We start from the raw sequence: 6,000 nt of genomic DNA, 5'->3' as shown, positions 1-6,000 counted from the left end.
GCGCCGCTTCCAGCAGCTCCCATTGGCCCGGAGCAGCGAACCGCAGCCAGTGGGAGCCACGATCGGCCGGACCTGCAGATGCGGCAGATAAACAAACCGGCCTGGCCCACCAGGGGCTTTCCCTACACAAGCGGCGACCCCAGTTCGAGAAACACTGGTTTAGGTCTTTATATATCACCCATCGGTGCAGTATCTCAGAGCTAGATTTCCGAAGGTATTTAAGTGCCTAAAGGTGCAGACAGGCACCTAGCGAGTTCTTCAAAAGAGGAAGGCAGGCTGGGCACCTATCTCTGGTTGAAATCAATGGGATTTAGGGGCCTAGCCTGCGTAGGCACTTCTGAAAATCCAATTAGGTACCTAGCTACACCTTTAGACACAGAAATGCCTTTGAAAATCTGCCCTCAGTGCCTTCTCTTGGGGAAAATGCCCTGGCATGCTCAATGACCACAGTGCGCCAAGCACTCTTTTCATATCTCACCCAAAAGATGGCCCCTCCAGCCTCTGAACCGGGTCACGTATGAGTCCCAGTGCTTCCAAAGGGCTTTTTTATGGCTCCAAGGGCCTGAGCAGTGTGGGGCTGGGAGGAAGAGATGCCCAACCACAGCAGCAGTGTCTGGAACTTTTGTGCCCATGGAGGCCAGAAGCAGATACTGGGGGAGCACATTCCCCAGAGTCAGCTGCTTCACTAAGGCACCGGTGCACCACAGACTCTCCCCAGCTGAGCCCTAGCATGCCGGAAGCAGAGTGATGGCAGCATTAGTGACCCCTCTCTTGTGCTCATGGACCAAATGTGGCTCCATTACGGCCGTCCCCTGCGTGGTAAACTGCTCCCTTCTCTCTCCCACAGAAAGGCAGCTATAATGCGACCCTCTGGTTATGTGCTCCCACTTCCCTCCATAGCAAGTTGCTTTTGTATCCTTTCATCCATCTCCCTTTGCCAAGGTAGCAGAAAGGATCTGTACTCAGTAGGCAGCATTCTTTGGTGCCCAGATTTCATGTTGGGCTGGTGTATCGAGAAGGTAAGACAACATTGAGACAGCACTTCTTGTGGCTGTACTGAGTCATCTGGAGCATGCCGGCGAGAAGGAAAGGTTACAGCCCACTAGATGTGCCCATCCCAAGCACCATATCAACCCTGACTCAATTCAATACACAGCTGCTTCACAGGGGGAAGAACACACCCTGTGACGGCACAGGCACTGCTCAACTTATCAAAAAGCCAATGCATTGGAAGAGGAATGTCCTGAGGGTTTCCATACAATTAAACCTGCTAATTAGAAGCTCGCAGGCAGGTCTATAAGCTGCCATCTCCAGTCTTCTCGACCGTTTGGGAAGCGAGATATGGACAGATTGCATAAGGAATGGGCCTTGTAATGAACAGTGCCCTATAGAGAATTCTCATTGACCTTTTCATTAATTGTGCACTAGGTAGAAAACTTTTAGGTGCCGCTATTAATACTATTAGTAACATTAAGGCATAGGATGGTAGCCACATCCTAAATGACTGGGGTGAAATCTCAAACGACAGTCGAAGACAGCAGGTTTCTGTCAGGTACGGGTTTCTTTGGTCTGGCCAGGGCTGGCTCCAGGCACCACCGAAAGAAGCAGATGCTTGGGGCAGCCAATGGAAAAGGGCGGCACGTCCAGGTCTTCGGCGGCGAGTCCTTCAGTTCCTCTCGGAAGGAAGGACCCGCCGCCAAATTGCCGCCAAAGAATGAAGTGCCGCCCATCACGGCTTTATCTTTTTTTTTTTTTTTTTCTTCGCCGTTTGGGGCGGCAAAAAAGCTGGAGCCAGCCCTAGGTCTGGCTTAGTTTCAGTGTTTATGGGTACCTAGGAGAATCTGAAATGTCAGGTGTCTAAGTGTAAACGGATGCACTTGGGTAGGGAGAGCCCCCTAACCTAAAAATATTGTAAATGGCACTGAATTAGAGATTCTTTTTCTGTGTACCAAGGTATTGCCATGGGGCCCATTACTGTAGTCTGCATACTAGGGATTTGGCTGTAGTGATAAACCCAGTATTTCAAGTCTCGGTCCACTGTTCAGCAGCCAGAAAGAGGGCTAAGAGGAGGCTCTCTCATATTGGCAGCAGTCCAAAGATACTGCACTAGTACTTTATAAAGAAATACCCATCTGGAGGATAGCATTCGGGTCTGGTCACCCTATTTGAAGTGAGATAGTTACAGAGTCCGATGTAGGTCAGTGTAGATGCTGCATGGTGTGGAGCCGCTCACATGTGATCAGAGACTGATGGCGTTTGAGGTTATTTAGACTAGAGGGAAGATAATTAAGAGGTGTCGTGACTGGAACTGAACCAAATACCCAGTTTTGAATCCCTCAGGTCTTGCTCAGAATTCACAGCTCCAACCTACTGTATCTGTAGAATGAAATGAGTCTGAACTACTAGACATGGGAAAGTTCAGGTCTGGATTTTGTACCTTCAAGTTCAGACTTGATGTTTGCTCCATTACAAAAATACACATTTTGGATTAAAGATTCAGAGTTTGGAGCAGTGCTCTGGTGCGGGTAATTTAAACTACCAATGGGTTGTTAACATCATGACCTATGTGATGTCCCTGAACCGGCCAGGGAGTACACACTGGAAGTTTCAGGTAAGAGGGAAGATATGTAAGAAGAATTTAAGGAACATAAGAACGGCCACACTGAGTCAAACCAATGGTCAATCTAGCCCAGTATCCTGTCTCTGACAGTGGCCAGTGCCAGTTGCTTCAGGGGGATGAACAGAACAGGGCAATTTTGAACGATCCATCCCTGTTGTTCAGTCCCAGCTTCCAGCAGTTAGAGATTTAGAGACACCAGCAGCATCAGGTTGCGTCACTGACCATCTTTGCTAATAGCCATTGATGGATCTAGTCTCCATGAACTTTTAAAACTTAGTTATACTCTAAACCAGGGACCAGCAAACTTTTTGTCCCGAAGGCTGCATCGGGTTTTGTAAATTGTATGGAGGGCCGGTGAGGGGAGGGGGTCGTGGCCCAGCCCCCACCTCCTATCTGCCCCCCCTCCCGGGACTCCTGCCCCATCCAACCCCCCCGTTCCCTAATAGCCCCTCTGGGACCCATGCCCCATCCACACACACCCGCTCCCTGACCCCCCCTGGACCCTCACCACCCCATCCAACTCCTCCTCTCATTCCTGACGCGGCCCCCCCAGGACCCTGCCCCATCCAACCACCCCTTCTCCCTGTCCCCTGACTGCCCCTGGAACCCCTGCCCCCGACTGCCCCCTGCCGCCCCATCCAATCCCCCCTCCTTCCTGACTGCCCCTCCGGGACCCCTGCCCCCATTCAACCCCTTGTTCCCCCCCCAACCCCTATCCACACCCCCCGTCCCCTGACCACCACCCCGAACTCCCCTGCTTTCCATCCAACCCCCCCTGCTCCCTTACCATGCTGCCTGGAGCACCGGTGGCCACCCGCCACCACGCAGCACAGAGCACTGGGTCAGGCCGGGCACTACAGCTGCGCTGCCCCAGGAGCCTACAGCCCCGCCACCCAGAGCATTGCGCCAGCAGCTGAGTGACCGAACTAAGGCTGCGGGGGAGAGGGGACAGCAGGGGAGGGGCTGGGGGCGAGCCTCCCAGGCCAGGAGCTCGGGGGCCAGGCAGGACAGTCCCACGGACCGGATGTGGCCCGTGGACCATAGTTTGTCCACCCCTGCTCTAAACCTTCACAGCATCTCATGTCAATGAGTTCCACAGGCTGACTGTGCGTGCACTGTGTGAAGAAGTACTTCCTTTTGTTTGTTTTAAACCTGCTGCCTATTCATTTAATTTGGTGATCCCTAATTCTTAGATTATGTGAGGCAGTAAATAATACTTCCCTATTCACTTTCTCCACACCATTCATGATTTTATAGACCTCTATATACCTTCTATGTACCCTTTATAGGAACTCTATATACCCTTTACAGACCCTCTCTGCCAGGGACTGGATTAGATAACCTCTCATGGTTCCTTCCAGTCCTATGATTCTATCATATTCCCCCTGAGTCGTCTCTTTTCTAAGCTGAACAGTTCCAGTCTTTTTCATCTCTCCTCATAGGGAAGCTGTTCAATATCATAATCATTTCTCTTGCCCTTCTCTGTACCTTTTCCAATTCTAATATAGCTTTCTTGTGATGGGGCAACAAGAACTGCACGCTGTATTCACGGTGAAGGCGGACCATGGATTCATATAGTGGCATTATGATATTTTCTATTATCCCTTTCCTAATGGTTCCTAACATTCTGTTAGGTTTTTTTAAGTGCCATTGCACATCGAGTGGATATTTTCAGAGAACTAGCTACGATGAATCCAAGATCTTCTTGGGTGGGAACAGCTAAGTTAGACCCCATCATATTGTATGTATAGCTGGGATTATTTTTTCCAATGTGCATTACTTTGCATTTAAGACTGAATTTTATCTGCCATTCTGTCATTCACTTTAGTCAGATCTCTTTGCCACTCTTCGCAGTCAGCTTTGGAATTAACTATCTTGAGTAATTTTGTATCATTTGCAAATTTTGGAACCTCACCGTTCACCCCCATTTCCAGATCATTTATGAATATGTTGAACAGCACATATCTCAGTACAGCTCCTTGGGGGACCGTACTATTTAGATCTCTCCACTGTGAAAATGGTCCGTTTTCACAGACCATTTATTCCTATCCTTTGTTTCCTATCTTTTAACCATCAATGAGACCTTCCCTTTTATCCCATGTCTGCTTACTTTGCTTAAGAGCCTTTGGTGATGGATCTTGTCAAAGGCTTTCTGGAAGTACACTATATCGGACTGGATCACCCTTGTCCACATGGTTGTTGACTTTCTCAAAGAATTCTAATTTGTGAGGCATGATTTACAAAGTCGTGTTGATTCTTTTCCTGTATGGCTATTCTTACGTTCTTATGGTAACATATCATGCTTATATACATGTCTGATAATTTTGTTCCTTGCAATAGTCTCACCTAATTTGCCTGCTACTGAAGTTAGGCTTACCAACCTGCAATGGACAGGTTCGTCTCTGGAGCCTTTTTAAAAAATAGGCATTATATTAGCTATCTCCAAGTCATTTGGTACAAAGGCTGATTTAAGTGACAGGTTACATTCATAGTTAATAGTTCTGCAATTTATATGAGTTCCTTCAGAACTCTTGGGTGAATTCCATCCGGTCCTGGTGCCTTATTACTGTTTAGTTGATCAATTTGTTCAAAGACCTCCTTGGTTGACACCTCAATTTGGGACAGCTCCTCAGATTTGTCATCTAAAAAGAATGGCTTAGGTATGGGGATTTACCCCATATCCTCTTCAGCGAAGACTGATGCAAAGAATTCATGTATTTTCTCTGCTATGGCCTTGTTTTCCTTAAGTGCTCCTTCAGCAACTCCATCATCCAGTGGCCGGCTGCCAGCTTCTGATGTACTTAAAAAAATTGCTGTTAGTTTTTGTGTCTTTAGCTAATTGCTCTTCATATACTTTCTTGGCCTGCCTATTTATACTTTAATACTTGATTTGCCAGAGTTTATGCTACTTTCTATTTTTCTCACTAGGATTTGACTTCTAATATTTAAAGGATGCCTTTTTGCCTCTAATCACCTCATTTACTCTGCTGTTTAGCCTTTGCAGCATATTTTGGTCCTCTTTTTATGGGGTATACATTTAGTTTGAGTCTTTATTATGGTGTTTTTAAATAAAGTCTATGCAGTTTGCAGGCATTTCACCTTTGTGACAGCTTCTTTCAATTTCTTTAACTAGTTTGCCTCAGTTTTGTGTAGTTCCCTGTTTTGAAATTAAATGCTACCATGGTGTCTTTCTTTGGCATTTTTCCCTGTACAAGGACGTTAAATTTAATTACATTATGGTCACTATTACTGAGCGGTTCAGTTATATTTACCTCTTGGACCAGATCCTGTGCTCCACTTAAGGCTAAATTAAGAATTGCCTCTCTCCTTATAGCTTGCAGGACTAGCTGCTCCCAGAAGCAGTCATTTGTGGTGTCTAG

General features: G+C 47.3%; 1 protein-coding gene across 2 annotated transcripts in view; it reads right to left on the bottom strand.

Moving 5' to 3' along the window:
- The window catches only part of NTRK3 (neurotrophic receptor tyrosine kinase 3), a 332,474-nt gene that overhangs the window by 61,975 nt on the left and 264,499 nt on the right, over positions 1 to 6,000 (bottom strand). The window lies entirely within an intron of this gene.

The sequence above is a fragment of the Trachemys scripta genome, chromosome 10, assembly GCF_013100865.1.
Source record: "Trachemys scripta elegans isolate TJP31775 chromosome 10, CAS_Tse_1.0, whole genome shotgun sequence".
Lineage (NCBI taxonomy): Eukaryota > Metazoa > Chordata > Testudines > Emydidae > Trachemys > Trachemys scripta.
The sequence above is the reverse complement of the archived record's forward strand: the minus strand, read 5'-3'. Positions and strand labels throughout refer to the sequence as shown.